The sequence below is a fragment of the Panthera pardus genome, unplaced genomic scaffold (assembly GCF_024362965.1).
Source record: "Panthera pardus isolate Hobbes unplaced genomic scaffold, ASM2436296v1 HiC_scaffold_20, whole genome shotgun sequence".
NCBI classification, from domain to species: Eukaryota; Metazoa; Chordata; class Mammalia; order Carnivora; family Felidae; genus Panthera; species Panthera pardus.
In genome coordinates, this window is record NW_026526766.1 from 82861669 (window position 1) to 82880035 (window position 18367).

General features: G+C 54.2%; 1 protein-coding gene across 1 annotated transcript in view; it reads left to right on the forward strand.

Annotated features, from left to right (window-relative positions):
• The first annotated feature begins 3827 nt into the window (after positions 1-3827).
• NEK6 (NIMA related kinase 6) overlaps positions 3828-18367 on the forward strand; it is an 85860-nt gene continuing 71320 nt past the window's right edge. The window contains exon 1 of the mRNA XM_053908277.1: positions 3828-3969. The gene's annotated coding sequence lies outside the window, so the exon portion shown is untranslated. The remainder of the gene's footprint in view (positions 3970-18367) is intronic.

Here is an 18367-nt window from a genome sequence, read left to right on the forward strand (position 1 = left end):
ATGGGGATGAAATGCAAATATTTTGGAGTACTACACAGTCATAAACAAGGAAGTAGCTCTTTGCGAAGTGATAGCAAGCAGTCTCCAAGGAAGTGAAGAAAACACAAGGTATATAGCAGTGTGGACCAGACACTATCATTTGTACGAAAAATGAGAAAACACACACACACACACACACACACACACACAACCACACAAAACACACTGCCTGGGAACAGAGTGTGTTTGGCAATACTGGTTACTTCCAGGGAAAAGAAGGAGGTAGCTGGAGGCGAAAGGAAAGGAAACTTTTCACCGTGTATCTTTCCGGCACCTTTTGAATTTCGAGCTGTGGGTATTACCTATTCAAAAAATAAATTAGAACACTATTTTAAAACTTAAAATAGCTAAAAATGAGGTATGTTGTTTAAAAAAAAGTGAACCGTATGATGGCCTGGAAGGGAAGGAGGCTCCCTGCATTCCTGGTCCTTACCAAAATTGTTAGTTGGTTTCCCAGCATGCACCGGGCAATGGGAAACCCTAGAAGGTCAAAGTTGACAGGGCTTTTGGAGATCCGCCCCTCACTTTGCCAGCTGGGAAACTGGCCCAGGGTCACACAGGGAGTAAATGGCAGAGCTGGGGTGGGACAGAGTCCTGACACACAGCCCTGACTCCTTCCCCAGCCAGCTGGGTTTGCTACTCTTAGAAAGTTCCATAAACTCTCGGTTGGAAGTGCAGTCATCAGGATGTGGACAAGGCCCCGCAGACAAGGGGCCCCCATTTTGCACCGCATATAATGTAAAAACTGAAACCCCCAATGCAGTGACATTTGCACACAACCAAGTGACCGTAACGTTGATCACCCGAACCGAGACATTCTTGGACTGAAAAGGGATGCTGTTAACAGTAATCTCGTCCAGACAATAAGCAGAGTTGAGACTTCCTGGGAAAACCGAGATTGTCCCCCCACCAAAAATTCCCATCGTTGGGAAGCCGGCAAGACGACCTTGTGTCCAAAGGGCCTGGTTCTGATTCTAGTCTCTCAGGCCTTCTCTCGTCCCCCACTGCTGCCTCCCCAAATACTGACAACAGCAGCAAACCCGGGTTCAAATCCTGGCTGTGTTCAAACCACTCTATCACCCTGAGCCTCAGTGTCTTCATTTGTAAAACAGAAAGCCCGGCCCCCATCTCGAGGCGCTCTGGGAGAATGAAATGCCTCATGCAGAGCTGGGTGTGGATCCAGAAGGTGCCAGCAATGGTAGCTTCTCTTCCCCTAATGCAGAGAAATAATGAAACGACATGGGCTTAATCCTGAAACTCTCGGGGGTGAACAGAGAGAGGCTTTCTCCCAGACTAGATTCACAAATGCCACCGTGGGAGGAGGCGTCAGGCGGCATGCGCAGGGAGATGCTGATTCTAATTCTGGGAGTCATTTTGCGAAGCACCTCTTCACGGTGACTCATTTGGGGACTCGCTGAAAAATCCTTTGAGTTAAAAACAAAAGTCGAATGGGGCTCAGGTTGCACCCATTTCCCTCTACCCCCTACCCTGGCCAACGTAGTGGGGGGAGTGCAGGGAATCTGGAGGGTCTCTGGGCTGAATTTGACCTGCTTTTTTTGCCCTCAGCGTATCACCTGGGGCTGGGACCATGCCGGAGGGAAGGAAATGGGTGAGGAGGAGAAAGGCCGGGAAAACAGTGAATGCTCCACCCTGCCAGCTTCTGAATTATAGTCCAAGAGGGCAGGAAGGGGGCGGGGAGGTGCACAAGCCTCTTTATCCCCCTAACACTCTGCATTGGCGTCAGCTCGCAGGAGGTGTGAAGCATCTCTGCTGATTGCAGCTGGCTGTGTGCTGTGTGACCTGGGGCATGCTGCTTGACCTCTCTGAGCCTCAGTTTCCTGACTAGAAAATGAGGATATTAGGAGTAGCTGTTAAAGGGGCTCCATGAGGCTGGGGTAGGGCTTTGCAAACTGCAAAATCCTACACCAGGGCTTCTCTTCCTGGCGGTCTGACACTGCTCTCAAAGGTTCCTTCCAAGGGAAATTTCAGGTTGTTCTGTAGCTTACCAGGACTGTTCTTGGAACCTCGGGCCTGTCCTACATACAGAAGACCTCTCATCACCCCCCCTCTGCTCAAGTATCACTTCATCAGGCCTTCTTCCAGCACCTTCTATGAAAAAGCACCCCTGTGCTCTCCTAGCCCTTTCCTATTTTATTTTCTCCATGAAACTTATTAACCACATCATGCATATTAGCAATTTCTTCTCCCCACGCCCCACCCCCAGATTGAAGCCCCAGGAGAGTCAGGGCTATATTTTGTTCCCAAGCATATCCCAGGGCCTAGAATAGTACCTGACCGGTATCAGGTGCACAGAGATAGGCGTCGGGTGATTGAATGAAGCAATTACTGTTTGCCGAGTGGATGTGGTCAATACCACCGATCTGCTAGTAACCCTGCAACACGTTGTCTCAGAACTTCTATTTATTTCTATTACTTTTTGCAATGTTATTGCTTATAGTTACCTCTTCGATCTACCTGATATTTATTGTCACGTATATCATGCGAAGCGAGGTTGTAAATGAGTCCCCAACTAAACGGCTAACAAATGTGCCGAATGATCCACTCTGCTCCTGCTGGTTTGTGGAAGGGCTGGGACTGAGCTGGGTCCTCTGGGCCAGCTGCCTCCCCATCTGTCCTCTCTTATACCAGCAGCCCAGGGCTATGTTGTTCACGCGGTAGGATTGCCTAGATTAGCAGGCAATGGAATTAGACAATCTGTGGCCCAGCTACCTGTTCAACCGCTTACCATCTGGGTGACTTTAAGCAAGAGAATTTGTTTCTTTCAGCTTCTATTCTAAACCTCACGTATCCCTTCTGTAAAATGGGCACGAAAGCAGCCTCATGCCTCCTTCACAGAATGGCTGTGCGGTCGTTAAGACTGGCACACAGTGGGTACTCGGTTGGTATCATTATTGTTACAGATCACAGCCAGGTGCAATACTGGGGTATCCTCTCTGTGCCCAGCACCGTGTTGTGACCAAGCTGGACAGTAGACAGGCAGTCAGTGTCAGTCCCTGGTTCCAGTCCTCCTCGGGAACATAGCACAGTTTTGCATGTGGAGGAGAAGCAGCCAGTGTGGAAACAGGAACCGTGTAGGCTAGAAGCGTCCCCTCTGGGGATGGAGGGTGGGGTGGGGGAGACGGGTTCCCTTAGGAAGTGAAGCAGGGAACTGAGCAGCAACCTTTGGGGCCCCATGGAGACTCTGTCTCCTAAGCATTCATTAGTAGAGCCTTCTCCCAGAAAGCTCTGCACATTGACTCTTACTAGTCCTGGGGTCCGCAGGAAGTGGGGAGCTCCAGATGAGGAGATGTTGGCACTTTGAGGGCAGGGAGCAGCACCTTCGCCACATCAAGATATCCTTGGAGCCTACCTCAGTGCCCACATTCAGTAGGCGCACAATAAGCGCTGGTTGACTGGCCAGTATGCCCAGGGCCGTGAAGGGAGCAACGTTAGGTGACGCGTACACAAGAATAGATGGGAGGGGTCCACGAGTCCTCTGATCGCGGACCCTAATCCTAAACGTCTAGAACCCGAGGAGGGGTGGAGGGGAGTCTGCTGGGCCTGACTCGCTGTGAGAGTTTGGGCCTCAGTTTCCCCATCTTTGAAGTAGGGCGCGGGGTGCGGCTCGGCCGAGCGGATCACCCGCGGTCAAAGCGGCTCGGGGGCGCGGAGCGGTCCCGGCGCCGGGCGGTAGCCGCGGGGCGCCCCCCGGGCCAGCGTGGCGGCAGCGCGCACGAGCGCAGGGGGCGGCGCGGCCCCGCGGTGGGGAGGGGCGGGAGCGCGCGCGGGCCCGCGCAGGCGGCGGCGGAACCGAGCGGACGGGCGTGCGGCCGCGGCGCCGCCGACTCGTGTGGGACCCTCCGCTCCGGCCGGCCGCCCGCCGGGCCGCGCGCCGCTCTTCCCGCCGGCAGCCGAGCCGCCCGCGCGCCGGTGAGTGGCCTGGGGCCGGGGCCCGGCGGGATCGGGCCGGGGAAGGGGCGGGGGCCGGGCGGCGGGGCAGTCACCCGCAGCCGGGCCGAGGGGGGTGCGCGTGCTCGCGCGCGCGGCCGCGACTCGGCGGGGGACGGCGGGCGGGGGTGTACGCGGGAGGCCGGGACGCGAGGGTACGCGAGAGCCCGAGTGTGTCGGCGGCCGTGCGTCCGAGCGTGCGTGGGCGGCGTGTGTCCGTCTGCCCCTCGGGGTGTGCGCCCGAGTGTGCGCGTGCACGGCGGAGGGTCTGGGTGGTGGGGTTTGCGGTGAAGGAGTGCGGGGGACGCGCGCGTGGCTCCCTTTTGGACGTTTATTGTTTACTGTTTGCCAAGGAGTGTGCCAAGCGCTTCACGTGGGATCCCATTTTTGTGAAGGAGTTGTGTGGGTTCGGGGAGTACGTGCGCGCACGTGTGTGAGCGTTCACAAGTGGTTTCTGTGTGCATTTGTGAGCCTTTGAGGACTAAAGTGTACAGACGTGCGTGTGGATGTGTATTTTGTGTCCGGGAGTGTGGGAGTGTGTTTATTATGGAGGCCGAGGGCCCCCCTTGGCACCCACACGGCGTTTTGCATGATGCGTCAGCCCCTGGCCCCGATGCCAGGGAGCCCATGGGGAGAAGTAGGCCAGGGGTGGGCACCTGGTGGGTGCTGGGCCTTGTGTGGTGAATGAGGGCCAGCGGTCAGACCGGTGGAGCCAGGCTGGGCCTGGCAGAGAGGGAAGCCTCAGAGCCAGGCGTTGGTGGGGCCCGCTGACGGGACCCTGCATGGGGCCCCCCGGTGCCCAGGCTGGGCTGGCGCTATGGTGGGTCTGGCAGAGCCACTTGGCCTGGTGTCGGAGGACTTGTGTTCACTTCTTCCTAAATACTCTTTCTGGGTCTCCTGGCTTTGTTCTCGCCCCTCTCCGGCCCTGGCAGATTTTAACCTTTCCCCTGTGCCTGGGGGGCCTGACCCTGGGGAGACTAGGGGTCCCAGGATACTAGCCTGTGTATCCGGGGGTCCCTCTGTCTCTGCTTACTCTGCTAAGTAGATGAATACTCGTCCAGTTGATCCATTTGTTGAGCCTGGGCTCCAAGCGTGAGTCCCCAAAACAGTAAGAAACAGCACAGCACGCTTGGGATGCTGGTTTCCAAGGTCTGTCCTGCAGCTTTGAGGGACGGTTTTTTGGGGGGGGGCTTTAGAAATGTTGAACATCTCTGCCGTTGAAGGTCTCAATTGCTTCAAGGCCAACTTTAGAAACTCCGGAGCGCCCTAGTTCCCCTGCGTTTTCAGAACTCAGCTTGCCTCTCTGAGGGGAAAATGTCGTGCGCAGGCAAATCTTGGAGGCACATTTAAAAATCCGTAGTGTTAATGGAAGAAGAATTTCATTGAAAGGGATGTAGAGCCGGCTGGAAGCGCCCGTTCCCCAAGCAGCAGCTTACAGAGTGAACTTTGGACGTCTCTTTTAGCAAACAAAACCTGGAAGGAAACAAAAAGACCCACATTCTTTTTCTTTTTTGTCCTAAAAAAAAGACCCAAAAAACGAAGAAAACACCTTCTGGGTTTGCTGGAAATGCTGCCTCTCCTTCTCCCCTCAAGGCCAGGCCCTGCCTCCATCCCCCACCCCCAAATAAAATATGCCTGTGGGGAGCTGCAGATGAGTCACTCCCTGGCAGAGAGCCCCACGGGCAAACATTTGGGAAGGTTCTTGCCTAACTTCCCAGAAGAAAAGGCCCAGGATTTAAAATGGTCCCTGTGGTTTGTCAGCCACTGCCGTCCCAGTCTACTTCGGAAATGACTAAAAAGTAGTTTCTGTCCTCACAAAACAAAGTCTCAGACTGAAGCGGTGGCCCAGGTTGGTCTGGGCTTGGGGTTTCAAGAGGGTTTGAAGAATCAAAGCTCCTGGTTTTGCCCGGTGGCGTTTCCCGTGGCTCCGAGCAAGGAGGGGGCAGGGGAGGGGGAAAGGAAGCCATGCTCATGGAGCCCCTACGGTGCCCTGATCACAGTTGTGCCACAGAGAGGTCGAGGCTGTGTCCTGGGACTGCTGAAAGGAGGTGGAGGCAGGATCCTGTCACCTGCCCGACTTCAGGCCTGTCCTCTGAAGGTGCCGCACAGGGTGCTCGGTGTTTTCACACATCTATTCATTTAACCTTCACGAGGATGTAGGGGGTTATTATCTCCATTTTACAGATGAGGTAACTGAGGCTCAAAGAGATGAAACGACGTGCATAATTTTCTGTAGGTAGCGCTGCAATTTGGGGCCACCATTTATTGAGGGTCTCCTGTGTGCCAGGCACGATACTGAAAGCTTTAGGCTTATTTCCCTCAATCCACTCAGCAACACTATGAGATGGGAACTATCTGAATGCTTAAAACTTTTTTTTTTTTTTGAGAGAGAGAGAGAGAGAGAACACACATTTGTGCAGGGGAGGGGAAGAGGGAGAGACATAGAGAATCTTAGGCGGGCTCCACGCTCAGCATGCAGCCTGACAACACAAGGCTCAATCCCATGACCCTGGGATCATGACCTAAGCTGAAATCAAGAGTTGGACCCACAATCGACGGAGCCACCCAGGCACCCTTAGATGGGAACTATCTTGATGCCCATTTTACAGGAAACTGGGGACACAGATTAAATAATGTGCCGAGGATCGTGGACTGCCACGCGGTTGACCCTGGAGTTGAATTCAGGCTGGTCTGGGCAGAGCCAGCAGTCTTCCCACTGGACCTGGAAAGTAATGGTCACTGTCTTCCAGGTTCCTTCAGGGCTGGGTTTGTCGGCCGGCTCCAGCCTTCCGGGACAGGGCTTCCTGAAGGTGCTGCCCTCCTTCCTTGTCCACTCTTGCCCTTCTGCTGTGGATGACCCACGCCCAGGGCCAGGACTGTCAGAGAGAAAGGTCTACAGTTCACATTTTTTTCTTTGCTCATGAAGTGCCAAAGATTGGTTTCAGAAGGGAAGTGTCAAAACAATTGTCGAAAAGAGAAGAATATTCCCTTCCTCTTCTCGGGTCAGACCAAGCAAGGGAGTTAACGGGTGGGGAGTGGAGGACCCTGGTGAGTCATCCGAGATTAAACATGGGTTGGCATCTCTGGGCCTGTGTGGGGAGGGAGCAAGCTGGGGCACTGCCCTCAGGCAGAGCCCAGTGCTGGACCCCCAGTGATGGCGCGTTACCCCCAGGGCCCCGACTCCCAATGCTGAATACCTGACACCAGGATCATTTCCATGTAGGCTGCTTGTCACTTGCCATTTTAGCCCCGTGCCTGTCTCTCTTCCTTGTTCGTTTTCCTTTTTATCACGGTTTATACTATGCTGTTCTTGAAAGGAATGTTGTGTGTGCGGACCTGAGCCGCTTGGGGTGTGTGGGGCCCCTGCAAGTGTCCTTTGATGTTGGGAAGGAAAAGGCATTCCTCTCCCTTCTGAGCGTGTTCTGCACATTGATGAACATTTGCAAATTGCTTTGAGATGCGTTAATTTAAGGTGTGAAATAATAGATCTTGTGCGAAGGCTCAGCCACATTTCTGGCATTGATGGATTTCTCTCCCGTCTGGCCTGCGATTTGGGGAGGTAAAAATAGTCCTTGTTCCTACATTTTTATCTTTATTTATTTATTTATTTAGTTTTGCTGATGTCATTCTTAGGAAGCGGTGTGCACATACCACGGGCCTTTCTTTTGGCCATCACTTCGGATGGTTGCCAGAATGCTGATGACCAGAATGTGGAGCTTTGGGGAGCAAGGCTGCTCCTGGCATGTGTGTGGGGCGTCATCTGGGGTGGTCTGAGCACCTCCCGGGGGGTCTGTGAAATGGCTTCTAAATGAGTGGGTGGTAGATGATGACCAGGATTGGCCAAAGATCTTCGGTGGCTTTTTGGTATGTGACCATCTTCTAATGTCTGACTTTTGGGTAGTGGCAAGATGGCCTTTGGAGAAAAGGTTTTATGTTTTATGTTTATTTTTTTTTTAGACTTGTATTTTTTTAAGTTAAGCTGTATGCCCATTGTGGAGCTTGAACTCACGACCCCGAGATCAAGAGTCAGACGTTCTACCGACTGAGCCAGCCATGTGCCCCGAAAATATTTTTATTTTAAAAAGAAAAAAATCAGGTCAGTGGCTTCACCCATTCTTGTCTGAGTTGGGTGACATACTCGCAGTCTCTTCGTTTGGCCCAGACTGAATTAAACCAACAGCCTTCTCAGACTCAGCTTCCAGACAGGAGCGGACATTGGGGCAAATCAGTTGGTGGTGTAATTTCCTGTGACGTTCAATTTGGGAACTTGAACGTGGAGTGTGATCTAGCAGTTTGACATCTGTCCTTCCAACGGACTTGCTTGTGTGGAAACAGACCCACACATACAGCCTCTGCTGTGTTGTCTCCAATTCTGGATTTTTCCACAGACGACTGCTCGGGTGGTCTGGTGGCAAAGGCCCGGTCTTCTGGCTGGGCCTCTTGGCATCCACCAGCAGGATCGCCGCACCCCAAACCCAACTGGTTGCTTTGGCTGGATTCTGGGGGACGGACGAGCGAGGGGCCAGCCGAATTGAAAGGTGGTGCAGTTGGGATCTGAAATGCATTCAGTTCCAGCCGCCTTGATCCGCATGGAGCCGATCTTTCTTTCTCTTAGACATCTGTGTGATGGTGACCTCATAGAAGAGAAAAAGGGGCTTTATGTAGGAATTCCATAGAGTGTGAAGGAATTTCTGCAGGGGAAGGGGGAGGGAAGCTGCCATTGAGAGCCTGCGGTTCTGCATTTCCTCGAGTTGTTGAAGCCCCACACTTCAAAATTAGGCTGGGGGTGGGGCAGTGCTTGACCTTGACAAACGGAGCTGGCGCCTTAGAGGAGAGCTCCCCAAAGCCCCCAAGTTGTAGTTGAGGATATGGGGTTGGCCCCTCAGAGCCCTTGTCACTGCAGGTGAGTGGCAGACTTGGAATTTGTCTACCACCCCTCTCCCCGAGGGCTGCCCTGCCTTGTTCCTTCTTGTCCCCAAAGTCTTTGAAACTGGGAGTTGTCAGGAAGAGACGTGCAAAGGGGTACCCGTTGCCTTGCAAATGACCTTCAGCTCTGGTGAGTCCAGAGCAGTCCAGAGAAGAACCACACGCCCATTTTACAGAATGAAGACTGGGGCCCAAGGAGCGGAAGGCACTAACCCACGATCACATTAAGGACCTGAGCTTTGGCACCAAATGGAGCGAGGTGGGAGTCCCAGAGCAAGCCATTCACCTCCCGGAGCCTCAGTTTCCCCCACTGGGGAACAGAGACAATATCAGGACCTCATGACATTTGAGGGAAGAACTATAGGAAACAATGGATATAAACCCCTCAGCACATGGGTGGCACCCCGGAAGTGCTACCCCGAGATTTTATGGGAGGTGAGGAAACTAGTTGTTTCCTAGGGTCACCGGGCCGGGGTCACTGGGCCAGGAAGGTTGTTTCTCTGTCCGGAGCATTTTCAGCGCCCCTGCCTACTGAGGCCCTAAATGAGGCTGAAAGCGGTGTCAGGGGCCGCTGAAGCACTTCCCCGTGATCATGACCCTCAAAATAGACCGGGAAGAGACGCGCGGTTTGGACCGAGGCGGGCTTTAAGTCCGGGTGCTCTGGGCGGCCCAGGAAAACGTGTAGAAGTCAGTGTCTTGTGCTGCCCTCCGCCCCCCCCCCCCCCCCACGAGGCTCGGAAAGGGAGCCTTATAAGGTTTTGACGCGTCCTCTTGGAGTCGGAGGGTCTCGGGAGGCCCCGAGAGCTGCGTCAGCCACAGTGTGTTATTAAGCAAGGCAGATGTTTTGTTAATTATTTACACAGCGTCGGGCCCCATCAGAGGTCTGTGCTGACAGAAGCGGCTGTCACAGCCCCGGGCCCGGGGGCAGGGAGCCCTCGCGGAGGGTCCGCACAGCGAGGCCCCGGGCCCCGGGTGGGGGCGGGGAGAGGCCGTGCGTGTTTGGCGCTCCCTCCTAAGCCATTTGGGGTTCTGTCGGGCTGGCTTGTCCCTAAGGGGGGGGGGTCCTTGTCCCACGGAAGTGGCCGCCCCTCCTGAGGCAGCTTCGATGGGCCGCAAACGCTCTTCACACCTGAGACCCTGCCGTGCTGTGTGTGGTGAGGGGAGAGCCTCAGCGGGCTCCGGAGCCACCTTGGAATATTGCACCTCTACTCCCTCATCGGGAAAATGGGCCAGTAGCACCAGGCTTGAGGCCCTTGATTCTTGGACACTGTTTGGCAGGGAGGAGGGTGAGGGGGGGACTTGCCTTAGAAATCCAACTTTAGGGCGCCTGGGTGGCTCAGTCGGTTTAAACGACCCCCTCTTGATTTCGGTTCAGGTCACCGTCTCGCGGTTTGTGATTTCGAGCCCTGCGTGGGGCTCTGCGCTGACAGTGCTGAGCCTGCTTGGGATTCTCTGTTTTCAGCTCTCTCTGCCCCTCCTCCCTCTCAAAAAATGAATAAATAAACATTAAAAAAAAAAGAGGGACGCCTGGGTGACTCCATCGGTTAAGCGTCTGACCTCAGCTCAGGTCAGGATCTCGAGGTTCCTTAGTTCGAGCCCCTCGTCGGGCTCTGTGCTGACAGCTCAGAGCCTGGAGCCCGCTTCGGATTCTGTGTCTCCCTCTCTCTCTCTGCCCCTCCTCTGCTCACGCTCTGCCTCTGTCTCTCAAAAATGAATAAACTTCCAAAAACAGTTAAAAAAAAAAAAAAAGAAATCCAACGTTAGAACCAGAATTGTGAAAAGAAAGGGGTCTGGGATCAGAGCCTTCCCTGAAGGGTCACCAAGGGAGAGGGACTCTAGCTGGGGGGGAGGGGGGGTTGTTGCACAGGGCAGACCTGTCTTCCCACAGCACTAACCCCGTTACCTGTTTTACATAAGGAGGCTTTGCACAGGAGTCATTTTAAGAAAAGATTCTCGGGGCGCCTGGGTGGCTCAGTCGGTTAAGCGTCCGACTTCGGCTCAGGTCATGATCTCACAGTCTGTGAGTTCGAGCCCCGCATTGGGCTCTGTGCTGACAGCTCAGAGCCTGGAGCCTTTTTCAGATTCTCTGTCTCCCTCTCTCTGACCCTCCCCTGTTCGTGCTCTGTCTCTCTCTGTCTCAAAAATAAATAAGCGTTAAAAAAAAAAAAAAGAAAAGATTCTCATATGAAACATCCATGATCTATAAGTCCATGTGGGGACAGAAAGCAGATTGGTGGTTACCAGGGGCTGAGGGAGGGGAGCATGGGGAACTACCACTTAATGGGTACAGGGTTTCCTTTTGCGTGATGACAGTGTTTCCGAACCAGAGAGAGGTGGTGGTTGCATAACACTGTGAATGTGCTAAACACCACCGAATTGGTCACTTCAGAACGGTCAACTTTATGTTACGTGCAAAAAATGTTCACAAGGTTCCGATGCTTAAAAATAAAAGCATGAAAGCCTCTCATTTTACAGATGGGGAGACTGAGGCCCCGAGAGACTGTGACCAGTTTCCAAGGTCATGGATGCTGTCCTGCTTCTCAGGCCAAGGCTCTGGTCATGGTGCTTGAGCCTGGGCTGTGGGCGAGGAGTCCGATGCAGAAACACAGACCCGTTCACGGTCGTGCGGGTGGAGTGGACTCTGGTTAACCAGACCCGCCTGTGCCGGCTGGTATGCGGCCGTCCGTTCACTCATCGATTCGAGTAATACATCCCAATGTCTGGGTCAGGCCTTATTCTGGGAGCTGGGTCCCAGAGACCCTCTCAGGGCCCCGCCCCGCAGCCTCTAACAACCTGGTAAGGACAGGGGTTGTGTCACGAGCTCCTCTGGGTGCTGGTGAACATCTGCAGTAGGCATCTTTCCGGGGCTCGTTCTCTGGGGAAGCAGGAACCCTTTCCAGGAGGGAGGACATCCGAGCCAGCCTTGAGAGAAACGCGAGGTTTGCCTGGAGGTCTCAGAGGGCTGGGGTGAAGGGCAGGTAGACCACAGGGTGAGTGGGTGGGTGGGCTGTGGGATGGGGTCGTGGGCTGTGGGCAGACCCCCAGCAGTGTGAAATCAGAGACCTCTGCCACTTCCCCAGCTCTTGACCCCTTCCATAGACCTGGCACCTACTGTATGCGTCATTCCGTTCTAACCCTTTACGTGGATTTTTTTTTAAACGTTTATTTTATTTTTGAGAGGCAGAGCAAGAGAGAGCATGAGCATGGGAGGGGTAGAGAGAGAGAGAGGGAGACACAGAATCTGAAGCAGGCTCCAGGCTCTGAGCTGTCAGCACAGAGCCCAACGTGGGGCTCGAACCCACGGACCACGAGACTGTGACCTGAGCCGAAGTCGGACGCTTAACTGACTGAGCCACCCAGGCGCCCCATCCTTTACGAGGATTAACTCATTTGGTCCTCCCAGTAGTTCTCTGATGTAGATGTCATTATGCCCACTGTGTGGACGAAGAAACAGACACTGAGAATCCAGGATATATGTGGTTAGTTGATTACTATCAGCATGTGTGCTGGATGGAAGCCGGCCGCATCGGGGTCTGGTCTGCAGAGTCAGAGGGCAGAGGCTGCCATCTGGAAGTGCCTGTCATGTGGGCTGTGAGTTGGTGGCCAGGTCCAGGGCCTGGGAGAGGGCCTCCTAGGCAGCTGGAAGGAACAGCACGTGGCAAGGAGCAAATGGTGGGAAAAGACACTGCTGCGGCCTGCGGGACCTTAGCGGGGGGCGGGGGGGGGGGGCGCACTTTATTGGAAGGGCAGTGGGGCTCTGCTCCCTCTGCAGCCTCGCTGCTCAGCAGTGTTTCTTTTGCTTGCTACGCTCCAGCCATGTGGCCTCCTTAAACCTTTCCTCAGACGGGTCAAGCAGATACTGCCCTCTGTCCCCTCTTCCTGAAATCCTCCCCCTCCCCTCCCCCCCCGCCCCAGTGTTCCCCTGACTTGCTCCTAGCCTTCATTGAGGACACCACAAAAGTCACTTCTCCAAAGTGACCCTGTTATCCCCATCCTGTCAAAATGAGTCCCTCACTCCTTTACTCCTCTTTCCCTGACCTGGCCTTATTTTTCTTCGGGACCCCTACCCCTTCCTGATTTCCTGTGTTTGTTGTTTCCCTCCCAGACTGGAACGTAAGCTCCATGAGGGTAAGACTTGACCTGCGAACCACCACTGTATCCCCCGTGCCCAGCACTAGGCCTGGCACGTAGTCAGTGCTCAATGGGTATTTACTGAATGAATGGAAAGTTTCAAGTGGGCAAGTGGCAGGATCCTTGAAGAGTGTCTGTGTGGAGTTGCTAAACCTGTTAGCAAACTTTGCTTCTCCCAGTGGACAGACAAGGGCTGAGTTGTGTCCAACTGACCCTTCTCTGTTCAGAAGAGGTTTCTTAGAGAAAGGCTCAAATTATTCCAAGGGAGAAACCTACACTTATAGAGGGCTTGTACCTCCCAGAGTTATTGGGGTCTTTTTCTTTGCTCCTTCTCTGCAGGGGCCATTCTTGATGCCCGTATGGGAGCAGCTTTGGGTTGGACTGAGTGGGTGCATGTCTTAAAGCTACATTTTTTATCAGGCATACTTCTTTTTCTCAGAGCACATATCTTTTGGGGTTCGCTTAGGGAAAGGGAGGTGTTTAACCTTCCCAAGCCACCTCTGGGCACAGACACTGCTGTGCAGCAAATGAGCAGAGCCCACAGTTCACCCAGCCCAGAAAACGGGGGGTTGGGAGTTGAAAGAGGAAGTGATTCCCTAGCTGGTGTGGCCTTGGCAGGCCACCAGGGTGGGTGCCCAGATTGCGGGACCACCAGGGACCACATGGCGACATACAGGGAGCTGGGGGAGAGGGAGCCCACCCGTACGTTTGGCGGGTCCGGCCGAGTCCAGCCGGATTTAGTTACACTAGCATCTCGAGTGCAGACTTGGTGTGCCTGACTCAGTGTGTATGCATTTCCTTCGTTCATCTCCCCCAGGAATTTTGGTGGCCTTTTGTGTTTGTTTTAAATGCCAGCCTCCTCAGCTAACCCAAGAGGAAATGAAGACTGGATTTTTCTCTGTGGAGAGGCTGGGGACAAGGGTGAGGGCTGCCCACTCTTAATGGTGACAGCACAGCATCTGGGAACTAATGCACAGAAAATACTTGTACTTCAAGCTAACAACTTTGGTTTGCACATGCTTTTGTGGCATCCCAGGCCTTCAGATATCACCCATCTAGAGCTTAGGCACATGATGAGCACAGTTTCCAAACTCTCAAAAGGGCAGTGGTCTGTACAAGCATTTTAGTGACATTTGGGGACAAGAGAGGCAGTGTGGAAGATGCTCTTTGGTCGCTAGTATGTAAGAAGTTCATGGATGCTTGAACGGCTTACGGGGCGGCATCTTTGAAATTGCACAGTGCTGAAAATTCTAGGACATATGGTCACTGTGATGTGCTAATGTTAGCAATCGAGATATTTAATTACCCAGAAAAAAACCCTTTGCCTATCCACTACGGGTTACTGGAGAGCCTTTATTTCTCAGGAGGAAGGTCTCACACTGTGTAATCCGGACCAGCAGACAGGGAGTCATTATCCCTCATTAATTTATTAGCTAATTAAGTGATTTATCTGGTCATGCGTTATTCTTTCCATTGCTGTTCATTGGCAACATTTGCCGGGTGCCACTCTGTGCCTGGACTGGTGCTGGGCACTGGGGACAGAATGAAACAGAAGAGCAAATGTTCCCGAATCCCCGCTGGGTGCCAGCCCACTGGGTGGTGGTGTGGGCTACAGGTGAATTCATTTCCCTGTGGTCGTTTACTGAGCACCTACTATGCACAGACCCATAGAGATGCCGAATGAAAATGATCCAGTGCCTTGTGGTTTGCACTCTCACTGCATTTTGATGGGGTCTTTTGGTCCTGGCCCCCCGCTTCCTGTGACAAATCCAGCCAGCCACCGTTCACAGGCCCTGGAATGAACCAGAAACAATCCAGATGCCCCAGGAACCGACGTGAGAACAAGGCATCTCCTTCACACGTTGCGTCTCAGTTCCGCATCTTGCCGCCACCCAGCATTTTGAGACAGAATGTGAGATCTCGTGGTTGGCTAAATACATAAATATTTTATGTCTCGATATTCTGAAAACGAAGCCCAAATGTGCAGAACTGCAGCACATCAGTGCTATAGATCATATGTTATAATAATCTGATGACATGTTGTTTAAATATTTATGGACTGATGCGCCGTGACAATGGGGGGAGAGTGTAGTCTTGGAGCAGAGTCGGGGCAGATGCTGGAAAGGAGGGAGCGGATTCACGCGATCCTGGGAAGCACCACGCGACGCTCAGGGTTTTGATTTGATGTTTTCGGGTTTCGTGACAATAGCAGTGGCTGACATTTATTGAGCACTTGCTGTGAGCCATACCCTTCACCGATGTCATTTCATTTGATCCTCAGAGCAACCCCACGAGGATGAGGCTCTTGATAATCCCACGTGACCTAGGGGACACCGAGGCCCGGGCAGGTCAGATCTGCCCTAGACTCCACAGCTGGAGGGGCCCAGGATCAAACCCAGGCTGGCTGCAGTCTGAGCTCATAGTCACTGTGTCTTCTGCTCTGCCCGTGACCAGTCCTGTCGGAAAAGCTGCCACTGCCACCTGGTACCGACTGGACTTTCTGAATCACAGAAAGAAAGATGACGTCTGTGACATGTCGGGCAGGAGTAGAAACCCTGGGAACAAATGTCTAGCCCAGCAGGGGCGACTGTGTGCCAGGAGAGCCACCAGGCCACACACCTGGCACGAGGCAGGGACGCAGGAAGTGGCAGTTCTGCCCCTCTGCCATGCTTTTCTCTGTTGGTTTTGTGGTCATTCAGGAGGGGGCTGTCTGCAGACCGTCCTGGGCCCCAGCCTTTACCTGAGCCTTACCCTGTCCCTGCAGTGCGACGCGGGGGTGCTAGACACAGTAGCCCCTGGGTCTCCCGACAGCCCTGCGAGGTAAGCCCTGGGTCACCACCCTACAGATGAGGGGCTCCTGCCATCTCCCAGAGGCCACGCCCCACCTCGGGAGGCAGTGCGCCTGTGCGGACCATTCCTTCCCTGCCTCCCCGAGGCTCCGCTGGACGAGGCTCCCTCCACCTGTCTGTGCCACCATCGGCCCTGCCTGTTTTTGTCACTGCTCAGCATCCTGTTGATCGTCACATCCCCAGCCCTGGAAACTGGGCCTGGTCCACAAGACAGCAGTAAGTGACCAACTACAGGGGTTCCAAAAAGAAGGTCTGGGGGCAGGGGTGAGGGAAGGGCTAGTGATCGTCGCAGACCACGTGGTGTCTTCTAATTCTGTGGAGGCCTAGGGATGTCCCCAAGGGCCTCCAGGCTAGGGGATAGGAGTCAGAAGGTCATATAAATGGACAGTAGGGTCAACTACATAATTTGTGAAGCCCAGCACAAAGTGAAAATGCAGGTCTTCTTGTTTAAAAAGCAGGAAAAAAAACCCGTTCCTTGTCAGTCTCTCTCCATCCGTCACGGTGGTTTTTATTGGCTGTTAAATGCCATGCTTCCTGGGGCGCAGGGACACTCACAGGGCAAGGACAGACCCTTGCAGTTACCCTGTGGCACACCTGACCCCCTGATTGCACTCGAGCCCCTGCCAAGGGTGGAGGGTGGCAGGGGTTATGAGTTAGGGGTCAGGAGCGGAAGTCCTTGTAGGCTCGGGCCCCAAGCCCCCAGCACGTGCACCACTATTCCACCAGACTTCACTTAAAAAACACAAGTTCAAAGGTAAAGTGAAGACTTGAAAGGCAGCGGACACAAGTATGAAACTCCCAAGCACGGGGCTCCCTTCCGAGGGCGGGGCAAGACGAGACTGCGCTGGTCACGTGCAGTGCGTGCAAAGCTGGCCCCAGTGGGAGGGCTGCAGCCTCCTCCCACCGAGACACCAATTTCAAGAGCACGGCCCCTGTATCGTCCCCGCACGGGCTTGGGGCCGGATCTAACCCGGGGGAGAAGCTCCCCTCTGAGGTGCTGTCTGCAGACCACTGGCCTGCAATGTGAATGCTGTCAGCTGGCCAGCTGGTCCCTCTCCTCACCCTGGGCCTCTCTTGCCAAGCCCACACCATAGACATGGACACGAGCCAATTGGAAATGCCACCCCCTTCCCCGATTTCACTCCTCATGTTGTTGCCAGATGTTATCGTACCGACAAACCCATCCCCTCCGACTTATCCTTGAGTGACAAGGGTCAGAAATCAAATGCCAAGGTCCTGACCCATTTGCTCAGGAAGAATGCCAAGCAGGTGGTGCCCCAGAGATCAGAGAGGGTGGGGAGCTCAGATTCCACCAGCTTCCCACGCTGTTCTCAGCCCTGAAACTGGGGGGCCTGGCAGCTACAAGATGTGGACATCTGGCCACTCTTGAAAACACGAATGAGGGAGGCTTGGGAAAGTTAACTATTGCTTATTGTTTAGTACCTACTGTGTGCCGGCAGCATGGCCAAACGCTTTATCCGTGTTACCTTAGTTAATCCCCACAACTTTGGGCTGGCCCCATTTTTCAGGTGAGGATAACTGAGGTTCAGAGATTGAGGCCACCAGTCTAAAGCTATAAGCCACATGGTTTGGAACCTGAGACTTGAACCCAGGCCTGGCTGACCCCTAAAGCCAGTGAGTGCTCTTCGGCTGGGTGGCTGGGGCCACCACCTGGCTGAGTCTTCTGCCTCCACTGTCCGTTGCGTGTGCACGGGGACGGGACAGGAGCCAGACCCTGCTGCTTGTCAGCTCCTGCCTCTGAGCAAACACCCTTCTTGGCAGGGAGCAGGTCCCGAGGCTCTCGCTCCAGCTCTTCCCCTCCGAGACCAGCCAGCGGTGCGGCGGTCTTAGGTCCAGATACGGAGGAGGGAGGTGGGGGGGGTTAACCTGGACACCCTGGATACGAGCCACGCCTCCGCCTTTTGCTCACCACGCTTCTTGACTTGTGGCTTCCCCCTGGGGGCGTCAGTTTTCTCACGTGGCAGAGCAAGGGGGAAATCTCAGTTCCTGTCCCCGGGGGAGTTTTCCTGACCCAGTGAGGTAAGCAACGCACATAACAGCCATTCAGCAGTTGGAGACTGTTACTGTGTTGACAATAAGCAACCCTGTGTGGGGCGAGGACTGTAGTTTGGTGTCACCTGTGATGTTCAGGAGCTCCTCTGCACACGGGGACCACGTTAGCCATCACTCAGCCCAGAGCTGCCCTCCCGGAAGAATTCTTCCCTTCCTTGCTTTGTTTCGTCATTCGTCCATCCAACAGAGCCAGGCACTGTTCTGAGGGGCATAATGAACAAAAGAGACAAAACGGGGCTGGCATTCTGGTTGGGGAGAGCCGTCATAAGCAAGAAATGAGTCAAGTATGTCCAGTGTTACTGGTCCGAGTGTTGGAGACAGACGAGTGGGAGTTGTGGTGTGGGAGGGGTGAGGGTGCCCCCCCATCCCCGCCATGAGGCTCCCTCCTGGGGTGATGCTCC